This window comes from Myripristis murdjan, chromosome 1, assembly GCF_902150065.1.
Source record: "Myripristis murdjan chromosome 1, fMyrMur1.1, whole genome shotgun sequence".
Taxonomy (NCBI): Eukaryota; Metazoa; Chordata; class Actinopteri; order Holocentriformes; family Holocentridae; genus Myripristis; species Myripristis murdjan.
In genome coordinates, this window is record NC_043980.1 from 27,752,345 (window position 1) to 27,776,864 (window position 24,520).

The 24,520-nt window shown below is 39.7% G+C and overlaps 1 protein-coding gene across 11 annotated transcripts in view; it reads right to left on the reverse strand.

The window, feature by feature from the left end:
- sorbs2a (sorbin and SH3 domain containing 2a) overlaps positions 1-21,464 on the reverse strand; it is a 137,488-nt gene extending 116,024 nt beyond the window's left edge. For 10 of the 11 annotated variants that reach the window (XM_030055109.1, XM_030055136.1, XM_030055163.1 and 7 more), the window contains exon 1: positions 20,872-21,464. The gene's annotated coding sequence lies outside the window, so the exon portion shown is untranslated. Of the gene's footprint in view, positions 1-7,322; positions 8,510-20,871 lie in introns of those variants that run through there. The other variant, XM_030055100.1, reaches the window with a different exon arrangement.
- Positions 21,465-24,520: the final 3,056 nt, after the last annotated feature.

The window sequence follows — 24,520 nt, forward strand, 5'->3', positions numbered from 1 at the left end:
TCAAAACCATGTATTTTGAATTGTGTAAAGCCACCATGATAAAACACTCACATCATGCACCAGCACAAGTGACTGTCAACCAGTCTTTCAACTTTGTAAATTAAGCATGAATGTGCTTAGCTGCGTAGTCCTGGATCAACACTGTCTGTGTCTGCTGTCATCATGCTGATGATGAAGTGGTAATGTAAAAATCCCAGCTAAAAAGGCACAGATGGCTCCAGTGTTAAAAACAGAGCATTGACCGACGTGACAGCACTCCTGCAACTGTGACTCCTAAGCACCCAATTTTCAGAACATGGAGCTCCCACGGCCCAGTGCTGCAATCGGTGTGTCAGCGGTGCTTATCAACCACAACTGGCCCCCACACACTTCTGGTCACGTGCCAAGGATCACCGAGGTATGGTGAAAAGCTGACAACTGACAGGTGCTAATGATGTAACCTTGGGGACTGAATCAGAGGAGGATCAGGCGCCAAGAGAGGACCAAAAGGGAGAGGAACCAGAGTTTAGGTCCCTTCTAGAGGAGTTTTACTCCTAAAAAATAACAACAGTGACTCACAAAGACTTATTTCCTTTTCACAAGACTTGATTTTCGTACTCTTTGACAGATTATGATAGATATTACGTCTTCATCTAGATGGGCCACACTTTATGACAGATTATCTCCATCAGCTACTTAAACAACCATCTTTCAGGCCAAAGTTGATGACTTCAGATGGATGAGACACATTCCTGGATCACAGCTCCATCGGCGTGTACTTCCAAGTTTTGCGTATATATTGAAAAAAATAATTGATAAAACAATTAAACTAACATGATGCAGCAGCAGCAGCTTAGGAATGCTCTCATTAAAGTACCAGAGCAAACTATTTTTATAACGCCTGACACACACACTCACACTCTCGCACACAAACACACAGACACTTTGACCTATGAGCCACTCAGGGCTACAGTGGCCGCGTCGACATGATCTCACCAGCACAGTTTCAACACCCAATTCATTATCAGCTCCAGCATTGCCCTGCCATTCCCAGTTAAGTAAGTGGCAGGATATAAAAAGCAGAAGAGCTGCGCATATACACATTGCAGTGTCACTTAATGGAAAACACTTTACTTTGGGAGCAGACCAAAACAAGGAAAATATATCCAAAAGGTATCCGTTCTAGAGACAGAACAAACATTTAGTTGTTCTGGAACAAATTTGAGCTAGGATCCTCAATGTATTTTGTGAAGCACTATGGCCTTATTCATAACATTCTAAATTAAAAATACTGCCCTGCCCTGCATCAAAATGTGCTTAAAGCTCTTCACAGAATGAACCCAGCTATCAAACAACCACAAGTGGTTTTAGGTCTCAGATGTCAAACAGCAACACTTTTCATTCCCTATGACAGAGTAATGTAAATAAACAATTATACAGCCATCCATCAAGAAAATGCAGCAGCATGTCTCTCTAACAGCTCTGTAGTGGAGCCCACAGATGGACTGATTTCATGTTACCTCATTAAGGCAGCCAATCCAGCTCCCATAACCATCACAAACTCTGACGAGCAACAGGATCCAAATGTTGGCCGCGGTGCCCAGGCCTTTTGGCTTTGACCTAGTCTGTGTCAGCTCAGGGATTTGCACATCTTTGACTGGTGTAGGGTTTAGGGATGAACCGGCTTTCTTTAGCAGCGCACATCTTTCATCAAATCACAGGCAGGAGAGATAAGAGTGGGTGCTGCTGCAGGGAGGGTGTTATCACCGGACTTCACAGACAACTAAGTCTCATAATCTATGTCCCTTACACACATCCACCCACCCACCCACCCACACACCCACCCACACACCCACACACCCACCCACACACATATTACACCAATTAATAATAGATAAATGCCTCCATTAAACAATGACAAAAATGTTTTTGTCCTTTTACAAGTGTCTAATTGTTCAATCTGATATGTAAAAGAGGATTCTTTTACATATTATCATCTTATTATTTTACTAATACAATATTATCATGAAATCAAGTCTAATATTTTGAATATATTTTAGATATTTTATTTCCAATTAAAAACCAATAAAACAGTCAAAATATTTTTTCACCCCAGCAAGCTAGTAAGTTATTCCCATTAGGGACATCTGTAGTGATTAAGGAAATAAAACAAGTCTTCAAGGCTAAAAATATCTAGAGTATGTAAAACCTGCAACTCCCTTATGAGTTTAGGCTTCATATTAAAGTGTTAAATTTATATAAATTTATACAATAGTAGGTGTTTAAAGACAACAAATTCCTGTATATCTCTAGAAAGCAACAATGCTATTTTCAGACACATCACAACCACTTATCACTGTACGTCTCCTTGTCACATTTAAGGAGTCACTGGTGCTGCCTGTTGTGCTCACAATCCTAACAAGTTGTTGGACTTGTGTAATTGGAGAGCACATAACTCTGCCAAGTTGTTAATGAGAATACAAAACAGGGGAAACATTTGAAAGTGCACCCCATGTACAGTACTGTCACCGGGTTCAAGTGTCTCAGTATGTTTACTGGTGCATGTGGAAAACATTCTTAATTGCATGGGAATACATTCATTTATTTCCCCATCAGTAATCTGTACACACTCCCTGTTCAACAGATCTACATTTTGACTACTGGCAGCTGTTACTTTAAAAACACCAACACAGGCCTGTTTTCTTGAAAGAAACTCATTTTCCGCCAGGCATGAAGCTGAGATGACTGACAACTGCATAATATTCTCCCAGCCAATCAGCACTGGACTTCATTATATCCCTCCCTCCTCCATCCTGTCACTGGTTTTCATCAAGTGGACAAGTCTGACCGGCTGTGGCAGCATAACCGGATGTGGACCGTGAGCCCAGTAGCCTGATAGGTTAATGTATTAAATAAAACATAACAAGGTTTTGTGGGTGCGGCGCTGAATTAATGATGTCGACCTGCAATGAAACCAAAGGTCCTACAATATGGATGAATGGACTTTCACCAGTGACTATTGGTTAGCTATAACATTAGATATATCACCAAAAAAATGCAGTATGTTTGAAGTGTGAGAGTGATAGGCAAGACCAATAAACTAAAACAACTTCTTCCTGCAGAAATGAGAAGCTCATCATGTCAGACTATAATAACATGAAGAGAGACAGAAAAAAATGAAGTGCTACAGTGACACCTTGCTTATAACTGTGTATTGGAAGAGAGGGGAAGTCCAAATTGTTAATCAGAAATTAGTATATATTCTTGCTCAAACTAAGAAAATCTTAGGTACCCCTAATTCAAAGGATCGACAATTTATTCTGAGCAAATGCGAATGATTACTCTGTATTTAAGCTTCACAGTCAGAATTTGGTGACATTAATGAGGGAAATCTAATATGTACAACGTTGGAGAACTATTTCTGACACAAATGTACACACAGAACATGAGCTAAAAACAAAAAACAAAAAAACACGCATTACACACGTGCTGAACGCTATCCTCCAAAACTTTCTCCAGGCTTGGCATGACAGGCTATTTAATCCCTCTATGTTGTAGCTAATCAGTTTACAGCATGCCCCAATCCTGAGCTACTTACACTGAAAAAGCTTTACAACAATGGCATGCAACCTGGAATTCCACTTGCCCATCTATTTCTGCAAGTTAGATCAGTAATGAACTTGTTTACCTGTTTTTGTCATGAAATAGATGAAATAGCCTACTGCAACCATCAAATGAATACCATCTTAACAAAGAACTTCACCACTAATCTGAACCTTTGGGAATCTGCAATACTGTAATGGTGAGTTTACAGTAGATGCCTGAGGGCCACATAAACAAAATACTATTTTAATTATCTACAAAAATATCTACAAAAGCAGTACATGAATATTCTGCTTATACACATACTGATCTTCAAGTCAGTACAGTTAAGATATCAAGCTGCCTAAGGCTTCAGTAGTGTATGTGCATGCTACTGTCTCTGCAGGTTCCATCGGTTGCACATATTATTTCCCCACAATATGTTGTACCCTTTGATGGTGGCAGGCCAATCGGGATGCATCGATTAGCTGATGTCCCTGACAGCACTTTAAAATTGCAGAGTTTTCAAACCATGAGCATTTCATAAGCTGAGTTATCAAGATCTGCAGTTCTACGCTCTTGAATGTAGCCCAGTGTTTGCACAAGATTGTGTGTGTAAAAATTCATGAAGGTGCTGAAATGATTTGTCAATTAACCAATAAGTGGATTTTCAGTAAAATCTATAAAGAGCTTAGAAAAGCTTATAATTTGGTAATCAATTAGTTGTTTTACTTATTTTTCAAAGACAAATAACAAATATGTGCTGGTTAAAGGAATAATCACTTCTGAAAAGATGGTCTTTTCATAAAAATGGCCTGTCTATGCAGTAGAAAGCACATATTTTTGTAATTGGTGCCACATGACCAGACAAAAACAGAGAAAGGGGGCTGTGATATTCCCTTTGGATCAAAAGGTATACAACAACCAGATATTGATATCAGTGCCATTATCAATTCTGCTTCTCCGTACGATTGTTTATCAATTCCCTTATTGGTTTCTGATCAATTTTCAGTGGTGAAACAAAGGTGAAACATATTCTGATTAGTGGCAAGTTGCTTAATGAAATGTTAAGCTGGTAGGGGATGACATATGAAACTTGGTCTTTCAGTATAAAATGGGCCAACATTAACACAGTAGGACTGGGAGCACTGCAGCGTCCAATATCAGTTAGGTTGCTTTGTATGTTAAAAACCTCATTAACATACTATCAAATAAAGTTAAAGTACTCCATCATTTCTTCTCATCTGTGTATCTTCCAGTTGTTGCTGGTAAGTCTGAGAAGTCAGTAGCTGTTTGTTATGACCATGCCCATCAGCAATGATCTCATTCTCATTCATTCTCATTCTCGGAAAAAAAACAAAACAAAAACAAAAAAACAGCTGAGCAGTAGGGCAGAGGAATATGAACAAAATCAAAGTATGTTGATATATTTGACCAAACATCTTGATATCAGTATTATGTAGGAATGACTACTGGTGCTTTCATAAGATGTTTACACAAGAGATTTGTGATAAGCAATCATTAGTAATGTGGATACGATGATGCAGCAAGTAGGGACACTTAACAGAACCGCAAGAACAGCATCACTTCAGAAAATTGCTTCCCTTTACTGTAATGCAGCCTGGAAAACAAGACATCACTTATGCCATATCATGACATTACGATATCTAAAATCCCAGACAATATCGAGTCTCACATCACAGTAGCAATATAATTTTGGTATACTGCCCAGCCCTACTGAGCAGTTCATATCAAAAGTTACCAATCACAAAATCCCACTGTGAGCGCTAAAGGATTTAGTCACACAGAAAGGCAAGGGAGCAAGCATGTCCCGTAGGCAGTCCCTTTTATCAGCAAGATTTCTGAGAATTAGGCAAGCTTTTCACACACCGCTTGAGCCATGACATCAGCTCTTCCTCTAAAGGTAGGGGTGTAGGAGGGGGGAAGAGATGAAGGAGAAAAATGCACAGTAGTGACAATGTGGAAGAAAGGGGGGAGAGGGGGTGGCGGGGGGGGGGTGGGGGGGTGAATAGATGAAATAGATGGGCAAGTGGAAAAAGAAAGAGCACCAAATAGGAAAATAAACAGGGCAGAGGGAAAGTAAAAGACTACACATGTATGTGTGAGACAGAGAGGGAAAGATACTATGACAGAGAATAACCCTTGTTACACTCTGTACTTTCAGGAGAAAATGTATCACATTCTCCTATTCCCTGATGGCCTGCCTTGATCCCCTTTCCTCTCTCTCTCTCTCTCTCTCTCTCTCTCTCTGTTTCTCTCTCTCTCTTTCTCTCATTCTCTCTCTCTCTCTCTCTCTCTCTCTCTCTCTCTTGCTCACTTCCTCTCCCAGTAACTCTAAACTGGCAGGTAGCAGGTGCAACCAAATAACACTAACAGAGACATACTTTCTGACTCATTCACCATCAATCAGTCAAATTGCTATGATCTTCCATTAACAAATTATATTTAAGCCTCAACCTGGGGCCGGTTTATTGGAAAAGCAACACCTCTTGAAATTGTTAACAGCCAACTGTTGCTTCTCATAATGCACGCCACTGCCTCACTGCCTGTTCCTCGGACATAGGCATGTGGGCATGTAAAAACACAAAATACTACATCAAAGATACAACAAGCCAACAACACACACATACAAACCCTCACAAGGTACACCACACTCAAACTGGTGTGAGGTTCCCGGAGTGATAGTGTTACACTTTGTACATTTTGGACACCTCCTCCTTGCTCTCCCTTCTCACAAAACATTCAAATAGCCTCTACAGGAACTATTCATCGCTGCTGGCCTTGTACTTTTCCTCATTACATCATCCCTTTATATGGGTTAGCAGGTATCACCAAGGAAAACAGGTGATATGACCCCTCCAGGTTGTTTTCTCTGACTGGAATATGCTATCTGAGATGGCACATCAATGGATTAGTCTAAAAACCCAGCATACTCAATAAGTGCATCTTAAAGTTAGTGCTTTTACAAGTGGCATTAAAGAAAGATCATGGGCCACATCACAACACTAAAACTCCAACCCCTGGTGACTAGAGATGTGGGAAGGAGAAACCTTGTAAACCTGCATTAATAGGCCATACTAAGCATGCTGATGTGCACCTTTTTAGATGAAGCACTGCAATGACACAAATTTTCGGTATAGAAATTTATAGTCTGAATAAGTGGAAACTAAAACTGACTATGAGGCCTTGTCGAGTCCTTGAGCTGCTGGGATGCAGGCTACACATGGATATCCCATACACTGATGCACAGGCCACTGCAGGCACCTCTGTCCGCTGAGCACACATTGTGCTGACGGGATTTATTGTTATGGTAATCAATAATGCATTTTTCACCCTCCAAATGGCTTGTGGGTTGAGTATTGAACATCATCCCAGGCAAACTGGCATCTGAGGAACACGGCAGAATGGATTACATATTGCTTTAATGCGCTGGAAACGCCAGTCCATCGGAATCCACTTAAGTGGAAGCAGAGCCGGGGCATACCGCATCCCGAAGCTGCGCTGGTTTACTTGTCCTGGTTAAGCCCAAAATACACTATTTACGGTTTAATTGCTGCTTGTATCGTGTTCAAGCGGGCAGCCGTACAGTTTGCCCCTTCGAAACGCTCAAAATTCACTGTGTGTTTCATGTGCTGCAGCTGCTACAAAGTGGCGCGGAGAGGAGGATGTGTAGGGGGCTGTAGCCCAACACAACAGCTGCTGATAGAGCCTATATATCTATCTGAATGTCTGGTACCTACCTCAACACTGCTAATGCCGCAACACATTAAGCAGCCAACCTCGTCCGAAATGACTCCAGTCTTCCGCCAGAAGTTTAAAGTCCCCACAAACGAGGCAGGCAGCAGCAGGGCTCTTTCTCCAGCGGGATATCCGTCTGATGAAACCGTACACCTGTTTTTCGACGCTCTCTTTCCGAGTAAAGACAAACGCGCATGGATGTTGCCGGTCAGCTAAGGCAACTCCCTCTCTCACGGGTCACTGGAGCTGTGATAGCGTTGCGAAGAAGCTGTCCCTCTCCCCTCACGACAAACCGCCAACAGAGGAGGACGCGACGCGGCACAATAACATTTTGTGTCACCGCATCCTTCATAAGCGGCAGGCGCGCCGCGGTCGCAGTCTGACAGCCCTTTCCGGCGATACGGCTTGAAACTGCCTCCCTGTATCCGCCTTTATTATTATTATTGAATGATGTCGTGCCTTCGTGGGTAAAATGGCTTCTGTTATTTTCATTCAGCAACAGTATGCCGCGAGCTTTCTCATTGGGTCGCCATGTAGTCATGGCAACGCCCGCGGCTCAATCAGTGCTTGCAGAGGACACAGTAGGCCTGTGTGCAGGGAGCAGGTCGCTGCTGCCATTTACCTTCTCCTATCTGCATACTGGGACATATTGCACATTGGAAAAGTCGACGATAGCTTATTTCCTGATCGTTTTTGAAAGCCGCAGGCTATGGCTGTTTAGCTCAATGGTTAGAGCACTGTAATAACACGTGCAGTGGTTACGTGGTTAGTCTGTCTGATGTGCACTAAGCCAATCCTTTATACACCAGTGGTACTGGAGCACGCTTTGGTATTTGTTCGTCTAGTGAGCATCACTCATTATTGTAGTGGAGGCTCTACACAGCAAATTTTCAAGTGTCAATAGCCTTCTTCAGGGGGTTTTCAGTTATTTGGAGCTGACTGGTATTGATGAGAGATTTGTTTCTCCATCAGGTATTCAAGACTAGGCCTACTCTAAAAGTATTAAATTAACTGAGATTGGTGTGGACTTTGTTTTGCCCTCGGAGTAAAATATTAATATTGACAATTTTTGTCAAAATCTACCACACTTGCAGAGTAATTACCAGAAGCAGAAATATATTGAGAGAAGTAAGGTTTTTGCAAGGATGAGCTCATGTAACAGAACATTTAACACTGTCTTGACTAGGCCAAATGCTGACATTTGACTAATTTAGGTAGCCAAACTCTCTATCTCTCGTACACACACACGCACACACACACACACACACACACATACACACACACACACACACACACACACACACACACACACACACAAACTCACCAAACTGTTTAATTATATAGGACTTCAGCACTTATACAGGAAACTACTATATAGGACAGAAGTCCTATATAATCTCTTGTCTCTTGATCATGAAAACATTTCCTTTATGTAAGCATAGTTGGCACATACCTCTGTGGCATTGTATTGTGTCATGCCTGTAAAGCCTACAGGTATAATATGTGGGAAACTGATATAGGCCAACATAAACAGAAACATCTAACCCTAACACGCCTATATAATTTCTCTTAGGTTTCATCTAAAAATTGGAAGATGTTGATTTGCATACATGTGGGATCATGCATCATGCATCTATTTTAAGTAGTGTTACATTAATTATGCTTCTTTTTTTTTCAAATGAATTCGAAAACCCATAGCTAATTATTACTTATGGTTGAAAAACCAACAGGTTCTACAACAGGCAAACCTGCACAAGTGCAGGCTCAGGCGTCAGAATGCAATGTAACAACAGACGCATATGAAGTAAATGACTGGGCTGGGAGTTTGGAAGCCTAAGCACAATTGTTCATGAATTTTTAAAATCTTTTTTCTACAGAGTTTTTTTTTCTAAAAATTGGCCTAGTGCAAATGTCAAAGAGTGTGGACTCAGAGACAAAGCCAAGATATTACCCTTTTACCTCATTTAAATTACCCGTGAAGGAAGATGCCAAGGCTGACTATATATAAATAATTGACAAATTTGGCCTCAATGTGTTGAGTGCATGATGGTGCTGTGATAGTTCAGAAATGATGCAGAGCTAGTTCACACTGTGCAGCTGGAGTATTGTGTATATATTTTGTTGCACACACACACACACACACACAAACACATGCACATGCAAAGAATTCTATCATCTGTCAGCATAATGATGGCTGACCTTTATGAGGTGGCAACAAGTGTGTGGGTGTGTGCATTTGTGTGTAGGCATTTGCACCTACACATCTGTGTGTAATCTGTTTAGTTTTTATCACCAGCTCTTATCCATATACAGCCCCTACTGAATCTTACTGTTGTCAAGTGGGTGGCTTTTTATAGGTGGTATGGTATAGTGTCAGTCTCTTTTTTAGTGTTCCCTACCCATCCTGATGAGAACAGGGGTGTGGATGACGAATATGTCTAAACAGATCCACAGGTGACACAGGCACAGACATACTTAGGGTGTCCTGACACACTGGTGTTCATACAGTCGCAGGAATTCTCTGAGAGGCATGAATGAGCTTTGAGCACAGGCTGGCTGTTATGTGCACCCTCCATCTGTCTATAGGGGTGCCAGGCATGGATGGGACCACAAGCCAAAAGCTGGCCTTGGATACCAGATGAGCAAAAAGCTGATCATGCTTATGAAAATCATTACATTATTACAATGCAAAGTAGGTATCTACTACATTTGTGCCGGGCCATCACCCAAATGCAAATGCATAATAACATTTCCTGTAATAGTATTTCCCTATTAGGTGTGACATCATCAGGCTTATAGTTAATCAGGTTTCTGCTGTCACTGCCTCTGAACAGCGACCAGAGAGCCGTTTGGCCCCTTCCTGTTTTGGTCCACATCATGTCTGCAATTATCTCATGTCACCCTGCCTGTGGCTACTCTTTAAACAGCCCAGAATAAAGGGGAGCCGGCTGGCACATGGATCCTGTGAGAAAATAACTCTCTTATCTGAGCAGTGGCCCTCACATGTTTCCACCGTTGGTTTCCAGAGAGATCTGCATTCAGAACAGCTGATATTAAGGTTCACTAGCCTGGCCAATGTTAAAGTAGCACAGTGGTGCTGAATGACTGGATGACATCTGAGGGCATGTAGACATTGTCTGGCCGTGACATCATGCCACTTCCACTAACATTCCAGACTTGCTTTGATGGCTATGAGCTGACCATGTGAAATGCCCAACCAAATATGAGAAAACAAGGTTGCTGACGCAGATTCCCACATCATCTGCTTAGCAAAGTCAGGGATAGTGCACTTTCATATATACTATCCCTCCTTTCACCTTCCGTTTACAGTTGTAGCCTATTTTTTCATGTTAATAGTATTGTTTCTGGAACTTATTAGACGATTTCATTGTCACCTTATTAGTTACTATTACTCATAGGTTAATCATAGTTACCAAGATAGCAATTAATAACAGAATTTAGGACACAACAACAAATTCTATCATGCACCCACAATTCTCATCTCAAATAGCACCACCTTGAAATGAATAACCAGCCCCTCTACTTGTCTACTGTACATTGTCAATTAAATACAATGAACATTGCTTGGGGGAAAAAAATGCCATTTTAGCTCAGGGTTATTCATGTTTTAGTGGACCTGCTGGTAATGGAGTGTTTTGATGGGAGAAAGGGTGGAAGTGAGAGTGATTAACACACATATCATTCTGGGAAGGACAGAGAGGAAGGGACAGAAAGCGCTGGGAGGAAGGCAGGGTTGATAAAGCTTGAGTCACAGGCTAAATATTATACAAGTTGTCATCACCATTTGTCTGCCTGTCTAGCACAGAGATGTGATGTTATCAGTATTCCCTGATTGCCTCATTTAAATCTTTGCCACATGACAATGCTTATTCCACATGAGATTTCTTAAAAACACATACACACAGAGATGCAATTTAGGGATTTTTGGCACAGACCTTGTGGCTGGTGTTGATAATCTCTATTCTTCCCATTTGTATCCATTCAAAGTAAGTAACAAGTAACATGTACATAGACTCTCCACAAATAAAATGAAAAATATACAATGTATTGTATATTTGAAACTGAAAACAACATTGGTTCCACAGATATTTTAGCAGAAATTTCAACAATCTCATAACCATTCACATTAAAAGCTGCCAAAACACAGGCTTGTACCCTTTGCAAAATAACAAAGAATTATGATCTCTTGCAAAATTGCATTCTGCTGCAAGTATCTACTAGTTAATATAAACCTTATAATTTAAACACAGGACATGATGTGCAGATATGGTGTCTGACACAAAAAGTTTCCTTCAAACCAGTTTTGTAAGCATATTAGAAAATGGGTTGGAGCTAATCTTAAAAATTCTGGCCTGGTTCATCTCACAGAGCATAAAACAACTGATGAAATAGCTTCAGTGGTGCATTCACCCCTCCTTGAAAGAACCTTTTTTTTTTTTTTTTTTAATTCAATTAGGTAGATGCGGCCTTCTTTCCATTTTTCTACCTTCAGTACCAACAAAAAAGCTGCAGGCCTCAGTTTATCTCATCAACCTCTCACTGTTCAATGGTTTAGCCAAGTGGCACATGGAGTTATCTTATACGATTAGGGAGATGTGCTCAGATTGCTGTAATAAGATGCTTGGCAAGGCATCAGCTCTAGCCTGCAAAATGGGATACGCATGTGAACACGAACATAGACAGTGTCATTACAAAATTATGTTTCCAAGAACAGATAAAAACTACAGTTTTAATATGCTAAACTATGCAGAGAAACATGTAGAGACATGAACATGGACACCCAGATGTTATGTCCGCAGGCTTGCACACACTGACTTTATTTTCATGAACACAGCGTCTTTGTGAGACAGGTGTTTTTACTCGTACTCAGTAAACTCTCGTTTAAGTCTTCAAACTGACAGCCACGGTCTCACAGTGGTGACATGATTTCATGTTCAGCAGATTTACGCGGTGCAGTAAGGCATACGTTGCTGCTTTTCTCCCTTTAAACGAAGAGTCAGCAGCAGCTGTTGAATTTTCAGAGCAGCTCACACCAGTGGTGACTGTTGTTATATAATGAATCAGTCAGCAGTAATTGCAACAGCATGACACAAAGATGCTGCTAGGCTACCAGAGTGCTAATTTCTCTCTCTGTCTCCCTAGTTCTTGAGTGAAGCTACTGAATTATGCCACTGAAATAGCAGTGATGTATTTGTGTTGTATCTTGCCTTTAGATCTAAAGACGTCATATTAATTAAATTCCATTCATAATTTAATGAATATGCTGCATTTATTTCAGAGAGTATTCTGTGCTTTACAAGAAACTGCACCCAAACATGGTATCATGCTCCAGCTACAATATTCATCAACATTCCATACATATTTCATATATCATTATCTTATGATTACTTACTCTTGTGCCCCCTCAGGTAAAGTGGTACATAATACTGACTAGTTACTAAGTAGTCCTTCATTACTTCATCATGTAAAGGGCCACATAGGGTAAGTTATCACAAGATTATGATGAAGTAATATGAGGGACTACCTCTACTAGTAAGTAGTTAGTATTATGTACCACTTTAGTTGGAGGTGCACAGAAACAGTACCTAATGTTTAACTAATTAGTAATTGTAATAGTTCTGTGCCCCTCAGCAGCAGGTTCAGAGTTCATCAGGAACAACTCATGAAGAAAGTTACTCAAGAACTACTAGTTAGTTAGTTCCTCATGTGTTCCTCATTTGTCCCTTAGTAACTACTCAAAATTTTGTTTAGCTTATTGTAAAGTGTTACCATACCCTTTATACACACAGTGGCCACTTTCTTAAGTGCATCTGCACAATCTAATACAATCCAATACAAATTTCAGCCATAAAGGTTATTTTTATGATGCCTATAATGCTCAGGTTTTCTTTTTGTCACAGTAATAGATAGTAATTCTATGTTTGGCACTGAGCTCATAGTTAGTGGTGCTGTTGTACTGAACTGCATTTTATTGAGAGGTGTTTCTACTATTCTGTCCCCCTCATGCATATAAATAGAAAGGACAAAAAAATAGAAACTCCTTTCAATATAATGTAGTCCAGTACAAGACCTCTGAAGACTACAACCTTAATAATAAACATATAATTAACATATAATTACAATGTCAACAAATACTGAACATTATAAACTTTCTTAAAAGGTAAAATTTATGGCAGAGCTATTGCAGTGACCTGCATTAGATCATACAGGTGGACCTAATAAAGTGGACACTGAGTGTATATTCCCTCAGTAGTCAGTGTTGATACTGATGCTGTTATTTAGGCAAAGTACAAAATACTAATTCTATTTTTAAAATTGTAATCATTTAAATGATCGATTTACTCTAAAGTGGTTGCCTAATTTGATTAATTTATAGTAGGTTGCTTCACTTTCTCTTCAAAATCCATAGAGAGTGAGGCTTAACTTTTATCCATCAGATTAATGATCCTAAAACCATTACACTGTCTGTTACTACCCAGCTCTCATACAGGAATAGACTAATCCTACTCCTGGACGCAACCTCACTCACCTCTTTCCATTTCCTTATCAGGGCATGGAAGAAAAGCAGAGTAGCTTGCACTCGTTATGCAACATATCACTTCATGTTTCCCACGTGTGTCTTCCAGACACAATTACTGATAGACATTCTCTCTGGAACACACAGCTAATATTACACTTCCCTTCATCCTCCTCGTCACTGTGCTCTGTGGGCAAGACAGGCCTCTCTTGTGTGACTGCTGAGTGGCTTGATAAGTGGTGTTGTGGCTGATGAAATGCTGCATAGCTGGATGCTGATGCAATGTCTGCCAGAATGCATGATAGAAGAGCAGGTGTCTTGATATAGCTCAGGATGGGAGATGAGACTAAGAGAGGTCAAAAGTGAAATAACCAAGGATGAATAATAAGAAGAGTGGCTGGTTGTAGGAAAAAAAAAAACTCAGATTGAAGAAATTTAGTTGAGAGTGTATTGAAATGCATTGGATGTAAATACAGCAGGGAGAAATAAAAACTGAGGTGTAGGTGAGTAACACTGAGAATATCTGCAAGACAGTGTGATGCCAGCCAGCACAACTAGTGGATATACCACCAGCAACCATCTGCAGGAATCATTTAAAAAAAAAAAAAAAAAAAAAAAAAAAAAAATTGATGACTGATACTTCTCTTGAATATGTGAGTTTGAGAATGTGACCATACAAAATACAGCAAAGCATGCTTCTGCAGATCGCATGCTCCACCCAGTTCAGCTGCTTTTATGGTCTGCCCAACCAGAGCGTATGAGGGCAGCACACTTTAAGACACTGGTTGCAAGGAATGCAACCAGTTTCAGCTCCATTGCTTGTGAGTTTATGGATGTGCTATCAGAGGTGTCAAACCACAAGCACTGCACAAGAATATAAGAACTGCATTTGAGCATTTTGAGGTCTCGGATATTCTGAATAAAAGTTGAAATAGCTTCCACTTCTGCTTTTAGTACCTGTTATTTTACATACTTGCTTATGGTACTCTCTCTTTTACTCTCTCCATCTCCAACACATTCTCATTCCCAGGCCGTCAAATACCTCAGTCTGGTCACGCCCCTTTCACAACTGAATCTGATGCCAAAGGCACCCTTTGGCATCAGGATGAGACACACTGGGCTTTTTTGCACATGTCAGTGTCATGTGGTTAGGTTGAGGCAACAAAACCACTTGGTTAAGGTTAGGAAAAGACTGGTTTAGGCATAAAAACACTTAGTTGAAGCTTGGTCTTGGAGGTCTGTTTGAAGGTTCTGTGACTTACATGCCTACCATCCTCTCCTACCATCTCCGTTCATGGACTCACTTTTCTGATGGACCCTTTCTCAATCCGTGCAAGTTTCTTCAAAAACTCCACTGATTTAGCGATGATTTTCACAGATGTTTCAACCACCTCTGTACTATCAACCTTACCTGGTGCTGTTTGGACCTGATACATTGTTCTCAAAGAGAATCCCTTGGCTTCTTATCAGTTTTCATTGCTAAAAGCCCACAGGACACTCTTATGATGCTCACTTACACCAGATATTCACTTCTGCCATCACCTGTATTAGTTGTGTTTAACAGGTACCTCTTGATCTACATGAGATTAAGTGTGTATATAGTACATACATAAATTTATCTCTTATGAGTTGTATTAATCATACATCAATAGCTAAATCTCCCATACAAAAGTGCTGTTTTGAAAAATCAAGAAAATGTCAAAGTTAAAAGAATGCTGCAATTTAGTTTGTTCATTATTATGCTTTTTTGGTTTTATTTTTCTCTTATTTTGAAGCCAGAAATTAAATATATTTTACACATTACTGTCCCCAATGGTAAAAGAGTAATAAAAAGCAGCAGGAGCTCTGTACCAAACTGGCAGGCAGAGTCTCATTACTAGTTCGCTCCTTTATCTATAGTTGCTAATGAGCCTGTCAGTAGAAAGTATTTGATAAAGAAAAAAAAAATCTGCTTCAGAATTCCATGCTTGATTTATTGGTAAAGCACTAAATCCTCCTCATAGATTTTCAGCTTTTTCTCAGGCCTGTAATTAAGTAATGGGTCAATTAATCCTATCAAACCTGCATCGCCAGAGGGGAGAACAGGGCTATTCAGTCCGAGCGCACAGGGTGAGATTAATACAGGCCACATATACAGAACAATAGTAAGGGTATTGTGCACCGTTGTGGTCTGGCCCCATTTAAGAGATTTAAAGTGAAAAAATAGGACAACCTGCCCGGAACCTCTGAGTAGGTCTTCAGAAATGGGATAGAAAGAGTAAAAACAGAATATAATGGCCGAATTCCAGTATGATGCTTGTAGCCAGACTGGGTTGCTGATACACAGGGATGAAACGTTTAGGGAGGAGATATGGGAAGGGCTGTAATCCAAATTTATATCCTCACGTAGAAGCACTATTTTCTCTTTCATAAAGCAGTTAGAGCACTATAGTTTGAAGAAAAATATGAAATTTTAACAACCCATACCATTTGTTTTCTTTGTTTCTTGGTTTTTAAAAAACAGAGATTTGACAATTTTAAGAAACAGAACACATTGTTACACCAACTGCTTGTAATTGTCAAGAAATACTATTATTGTACAGTAGCAAACAGTTTGGTCTTCTTTGCGGCAAAGCAATGTGCTTAGGCTCACATTTTTGGGATGAGGAATGTGACCCTTCAGTCTCCGTCTTCCTTCTTTGGTAATGGCGCTGCCACGCTACATCAAAAGAGACCTAAATCTGAAGATCAGTTTTGACCACATGACGCAGGGAAATATTTGTGTGTGTGGCCAAAAGGGCTGAGCTTACGGAAGTGGAGAAAAAAGGGGAGAAAAAGTAACCCGTGTTGATTTCTTTCCTCGAGAACAAGCTGTCATCTTGGGAACAAAATCAAGCAAAATCTCTGATGATGAGCTGGTTTTGCCATTATGCAAATTAAACTGAGGATACTTTATGCCCCAAAGAGGAAGTACTCCTCTGCTACCGTGTACTCTCCAACTACCTGAGATGACCTCTGAATTGCATGGAAAACATAGGGTCCTTAAATAGATATTTAGTTGAAAGCTTTATCTCATTACCATACAGATGATTTTTACAATAGGTTCTCAAAATGACTGGTGGTGATAACAAAATAATTGGGGTACTGTAACAGATGTCCATGCTTGCCTGTTAATAAGAGTAATGAAAACTGAAAATGTCCTATCAAAATGAATAAAGACTTATTTACTTACACTCAGTACCTGAATGTAAATAATAAATTGTAATCTGTGTATGCATTGTGTGCATATAAAGCACATGTGTATATAGGTACATAAGACCATGTTATTTCATTAAACCCATTTTATCCATAATTTACATATCATGCTGCTGGGTTTTTGGATTTGGAGTTTTGGTAAGTGTATTAAACTAGAAAGACCACAGCAGCTACCCTGATACAGATGTTACACATCATCAGAAAGACGCAATCCAGAGGATTCATTTGGCAAGCAGCTTTAGAATGTGTAATATAAGAAAATTGCAATTATCTTTAAATACCCTCAAAGGAAAAGACTAGCAGCTGCTCATCCTCACTTAATTTAATCCTTATTTTATTATGTAACTCATGTACAAACAGGAACTTCTTAATCAAAATCCACAGCCAACATCCTCGGTGCCAAAAAGACTAATAACAAATAAGCTCAACACAGCAGTTACATAATCACACATGAAGTCGATATGTGTGACCAGTCACATTGTGAACTCACTGTTGTGGGCTAACCTCAGGAAGAATTATTTCTCACAAAAGCTATTTAAGTAGGGATGAGGTGAAAACTAAGCTTTAAATCTACATTCATAAGTAGTGATAAAACCATCAAACAAAATAGCAGCCACTTCTTCACCAGCTAAAACATCTTAAGAGTGTGTGTATTTGATATACACACAGCACCCTGCAGTGGCAATCATTTAACTCTCACCAGTTAAGTATTTTCCTTTTCAGAGCAAAGAATGCTGTACAAACATCTATATTCCAGTTTATAATGAATGGGCAGACCAACAAAAGTGACACATCAGACCTCTGAGACAGATTTATCACCATGGTCTTTCTTTAGGGTGTGTTGATTAACGTATTTTCTCCACACACTGAATGAAACAGTTCTAGGGTCACAGCAAAGGTGACGCACAAACAGTTAATGAGCCGCTAATGAAGAGTTAATGCAGCCAATAATCCCTGATAAGCTTGTGAAATGATTACTGCTTCTCATATGAAATGCCATGGAACAACAGAGCAACCCCGTCCTCAGCCAACTCCATATAAAGTGCCACCTACAATGTATATATGATGGCACCACTAAATTAAACTTGCATGTTGTCTACCTCTATCAGAATGTTATACACATATTTGCATTTTATTTGCTTCAGCTTGTAAAATATCAAAAATTCGCCGACAGCAAAGGGAAAATAAAATTGTCATCGATTCTTGAAAACGTTGTGTTTTAACAATACTGTGCTGTGTTGGACAATGATATTATTCAAAACACCATACACAAACTTTTATCATGCGACAAAATGCTGTAACAAAGCCACTGTGTCTGAAAAACTGAGCTGTGAGTCTAAGCCTCTCCAGAGGTGAATGCACTCTTGTATGAGGAGGATGAGAGTCATGGCTATTTTGATTTCCACATGTTTGCTTTCATTTCATTCACAAATTAAACTCTGACATTAAGTCCCTTTATCCTCCTCATATCTTTCCAGATCCCACTGGAGAAAACAGACCAACAATTCACAGTGCTCTCATCCAAATACCGACTGACAAGCTGCCCAGAGAACATTTGTTTTTATTATGAGTTTTAAGTACAAATGCTTCAGACTGATTGTGATCACTTCTGCTGATATTAAGTGTTTGTTATTACAACATATCATATGTCTGCTTTAAAACCTATTATTATATGCTCTCAAGCCATATAGCCTACCTTTGTAAATCAAGTTCCAGCTGGTAACTGTCTCTGACAGGCTGGGTTATTGGTGCTGCCAGACTACCGTTAAACCTTAAGTGGCTGGCATGAAGATTTCCCTGCCCTCCGTGCACTCAGTCTGGGCTTGGACAGGTCTAATCTCCCTGATAAGGCCACTTGTCCCACAGTTTATTGCATATAGGGTCAATGCCTAGCGCTCTCTGCTCCAATCCCAGCAGACCCTGCCAAGCTCCACAGCTGAAGCCAAGAGGCATGATTCTGTGGCAAGGATGGGAAAAGGTGTAAATGGGCACAGTCTATATCCTGGAGCCACACATACAATAAATTCCATCATGTAGTGTTCACACACAGAAATAACACCTTCTGTCATGACACTGACAAAGTTCTATGTCTTTTCTGTCAATGTGAGTTTGATGAGTGTGAAATGACTACGCTAAATATATTAGCATCGCCACAAAAATAACATGTTAAATTCTCAGGCACATAATTACACGCCTGTAATTATGTGCTGCTGCAAAAAAAGGAGACAATATCTACAGTAGCTCACACATTTCCCACAGTAGACATTCAGTGACTGGCTATCATTACATTTCACTGGGCTGCAGTGCAGAGAGTTAACAGTATAGTAGTAGATCCATGCTGCTGATTCCAGTTCAGTATTGATGTCCTGTCACCCCTAGGGGGGCACTATAGTGAGAAGAGACCTGAGTCAGCACCTTGCAAGCACTAGTCAGTGATGAGAAGCACACAGCATCAGCTAATGTTCAAATAAAGAACAAAAAAATGCACTGACCATGCTAATAACGCTGCCCTGGTTACAGCTGACAGTGTGGATTCACTGATAGACAAAGAATGCCAAAATGTTCGGAAACATGGCTTTATTCTTGTCATAATAGAGTTGACACAACCCGAGTACAACAGGCCTGACCATCCATTCTCCTGTATCTAATCCAGCTGTCATCTTCTTTTCAGTGTGACTCTGATCTCGGAGTGTGTGTGTGTGTGTGTGTTTCTCTCCCAGGTGAAGGACACAATGTTATGAAGACTACTGAGATGCAGCTTTTAGTTTTGTGTTTTGTATTCTGTTCAGCATTTGGTTGAGATTGCAATATATATTGTTTTTTTTTCTGTTGTTTGTGTCCCCCCACCTTCTTCCCCAGTACAATAACCAGTGCACTCTAGAAAGAGGTGTGTGTTTTGTAGAGCCCACAGCTGACATCAGGGGTAGAGCTGGGAGTCTGACCTCTAAACATCATTGGTCAGCAAAGTGGGGAGGGGGAGATATACTGCAGTGTCTTTTTTTCTGCGGAGGGCAGAGAGAACATGCTGTAGTGTTTCTACTACTGCCATAGCTGCTCTCTTTACATTACCCTTTGCCTCCTCCACATCCTCACTTGTCTTCTAATCTGGAGTTTCTCTCTCCACTCTCATCCCCCAGTGTGTTTTTTCCCCCTCCGTCTTCCCCAGCCTCATATCTCTATTTATTTATATCCACCATCCCTCCAATTCCAACATCTGCCTCTTCAAGTCCTCTTAAACAGTCAGTCAGGCAGAGGAGGGTTGCAATTTCCTCTGCTCCTCTCTCTGCTTTTTAGAAATCTGTGTTTGTCATCCTTGAACTTGCTGTTAAAGCAAGCTATTAAAGGCTGTACAATACACATGCTGTTTAGTTGCTCAATACATCTGCTATCAACCTGTGTTTCTGCTTTGAGTCCCTGTAAACATTCTGAATGTTTGATATCAAAAGAAAGATTATAAAAACATTTTTTTTCTCTTATGTTATACGCAGCTGCAGTAGATAGATTGTAAAATTGTGAGATTAAAAATAACTCCCATTAGCCACACTTAATAAGCAACGTTTACTCTATAAACTTAGCATACACAGCACATATACACACAGACACACATAGTATGGAAGCACCGTGCTAACATAAGACTGTAATTGGTGAGCATTCATCAGGATACTGTCTTGAAGATTTGAATGTAGTGATAATGTAGTTACTGTGTGTAATTAATTACATATTAAATAGTAATATGCACCATCACAGTAGTGAAATTGGGTGCAGGAGGGCAAACTCACCTTTTCTTCCAAGGCATTCCAACACCCCGGAGTTTCAGTCGGCAAATGAGGGAGTGGAGCTTTACCCAAGCTGGTGAGATGAAGAATGTGGCACACACACTCCCATTGATGGAGCCGCCACCCACCAATTATCCCTTACGCATGAGTGCATTCAATCATACATGCGCACGGCGCACACTAGCCACTCTCACAGTAAGTGATACATATAGCAGCGCCTGTCACTTAGTACCCACTAGGGGTGTTCTCTTCTCTTTACCCTTAATCCCTCATTCCACAGCTCCCGTGCCAAATTGTCTCTCCTGAGGGAATCTGATCTCTATCTGCCTCCTGTCAGCTTTCATGTCCCCATTTCCCTCCTTCCCTTACCTAGTTATTTACAACACACCTCATGATTTAGCCACTGTTACAACACAGCGGAGTTGAGACTCTTCTCTGCTGCATAAGTTGCCCTGTTTCTCATCACAACCTTTTCTATCTCCATGTCTTTCTTCTCAGTTTATCTGGGAGCTTTGTAGCCTGACAAAAGCCCTAAATCCTATCTCTCTCTTTATTTATCGCATTACCAACTGCACCATTACCCCACTGGTCCACATGCTTGCTCTCCCCTCTTTTTACAGGTCCAACCATTGGCATAAAGCCCTGTAAGCTGCCTCGGCTTAGCACTGGGCTAAACCAATCAGGTGGCCTGAGGGCTACCAGGAAGGACCTGCTGGAGTAATCTAGGGTGGAGGATAAAGAAAAGATGGGTTGGCATGGTTTGTCCGTGTGTGTTGGCTTTGTTTATTTGGTGTTTTCCCTGGAAGAATTGGGGGTAGGGTACAGGAGGTTGTCGGAGAACAGTAGTGGAGATGTTTCATTCTTTCTAGCAGCATGGAAATCAAGTGTAATTACATTTATGCAGAGTATTAATTCAGTTAGAGAAAGAGAAAACATGCAGTGATAAAAGGTCAGAATAGGGTCAATCTCCTCTTTTCATCATTCTGAGAGGATAGCTAAAAGCAGAGCTAAAGAGAGCTCGTAAAGATAATGAAATGAAGCAACATCCTAATGCCTAAAAGGGAGACAGGTGATTAAACAAAAAGTGTGTTTAATTATACAGTATTAAATGGTGATTGTGTAGTTACAATAATAATAAACATCTGATATGAGAGGCTGGTCAACTACATATTAGGGGATATGTTTTCCATGAAGTAAATGCTCTGACATTGCTTAGATTTTATAGCACTTCTCTCAATGAAGTATTCATATAATAATCGCCTGTGCATGTAAATGTTTGGAGTCATATAATGAAACCTGCTTGCACAAATGCAAATTAGTGTTGTTAGGATAATACTGGGAATTGCTGGAGGGGGGGAGATGAGGTAATACAGACAGGCGATTCATCAAAACATTTTATTTTTTTTTTGACTATTTCATTTCAATAAATCATTCACCATCAATTCAACAGCTCGTTGACAGAGTACTGTTTTGAAACAGGTCAGAGCTCCTGGGAAGGATTGTGACTGGTGTGCTCTGTTGTATGACAGCTGAGGTAAAGCTAATGAACACACCGTGGGTCCATGGGAGTACTGTGCACAATGATAAAAGGTTTGACAGGACATGACGAATATTCTAGTAAGAGACATACTGAGTGACTGACATGTCTCCAGGATGTTAAAGCAAAGAGGAAAATCTATTTATGTGAAGCCAAAGGCCAACATTAATGCATTAATTTTGGATAAATCAGGCTCCTATAGAGAGGATTTACACTAGAGGTGATGGGCCTTTTATTTTTTAATTTGGAAACATCGGTGGCAGAAATAGGAAAAAAAAAAAAAAACTATTTTAAACATAACAAGCAAAACAATTGGAAGAAAACAGAAGCAATTGTCTTGCACTGTTTATATAAGGACAAGTCCAGATGCAATACTTACTACAAATTGTATCTGACCCAACAACCTCTTTCTTTGCAGAATTTTTATTGTTGCTCTCTTGGAGGCAGTAAAAAGCAAGCAGTATTAAAAAAAAAAAAAAAAAAAAAAAAATCATCCTTAGTGCGATAGGTCTATTAAATTCCCAATTTGCTGACCGCTGGAAACTCAAATGATGAAGGCTATCTGGGTGTATATTGTTATTGTGCTGTAATGTTTATTTTATAGTATAATATTTTATTTGCCTCTTTATATCCTTTCACTAAATATTTAACTGTCTGTGAAGGTGAGGACAAATTTCAACCACTGGATGATAAAAAATCTATTCAATAAAACTCCTAAGCTATAGTATCAAGCCTGAGAGAGCAGACATGTAGGCTGTGGTTGATCTATAGTAATACAAAATAAATTTACTATGAGCAATCAAGGGGGTCATTTCCATGTTCAGATAGCTGCTGACCTTTACTAGCAGGCTGGCCATGTACTTATTCTCACACTAATTGCTTTTATTCCTTGAAATGATTTAGCTTTTTCAGTTGAATCAGCAATCATCACTGTCAAGACAAACTAAAAAAACAACTACACTAAACAACAAATTCTTGGCAGCCCCTGCAGCACCCTTGATGGTTATCTAAAGTAATAAAAAAGATCTATCATTAAGGCAAAATCATTAGGTGTAAAGTAATGTTACATTAACAAACGTCTCACTTCAAACCTGAATTCACCAACACTAAAGGGACAGGAGCCCTGGTGTTACTCTTTAACATGCTGAGCTTTATGGCCCCGAGTCTGTTGATGGAGTGAGGAAGAGCATGACTGGAAAGAGTCATGCTGGCACTGTCCCTACCTGCACTGATCAATGATTACCTTAGGGAGGAAGGGAGAGATAGAGAGAGAGGTAGAGAGAGAGAGAGAGAGAGAGCGAGAGAGAGAGAGAGAGAGTGTTCATTTCTTTTTCAATATGTTTTGTACACTGTAAAGAATTTGTGAATTTTGAACCTCTGAAATGTATCGGTTTTGCTTTTGTTTATTTTATTGATTGATGCTTTGGCAACTGTGCCAGTAAAGCAAATTTGAATTTGAATTTGACAGAGAGAGATGACAAAGCAGTGCCACGCCTGAGTATGTGTTGTATACCGGGAAGATGGCTTGAAATCAGAATTATTAAAACCTCCTCAAAACAAATAAGATGAGCTCAAAAATGCGTGGTTGTCAAGCTGAAAACAAGGCTGTTTTTCCATTTTGTTTCTGCAAAGCTGATATTTAGGAGATTTTAAATAGCTTTTAAAAAAAAGCACCTTTTTCAATGAGCTTTACCTTGATTACTTCCTTACTGTGTGCATATATTGTATTGTTTCAATAATTTAGTCTTTTAATGTTTTATCATTGTATGGTATAGTTTATTCTTACTTTTATGCTTTTATTTACTTATTTGAATGCCATTTTATTGGATTATGTTTTTTTCATTTTGCTGTTGTGAAGCACTTTGTAACTTTGTTTTGAAAGGTTTCATACAAATAAAAGTTATTATGTTATTGTTGTTGTTGTTGTTGTTGTTGTTGTTGTTATTTTTATACAACACTTTAGAAAAACAAATTGTAAACTGATAATCAAAATACCTTGATTTTTTATATAACTAACAAAGGTATGATAGTTAATAAATAGTTTAGTATGGATTAAGTAAACATTATTAACAGTTTATTCTTATTTTATATACTATATTCAATATTTGTCAGTGA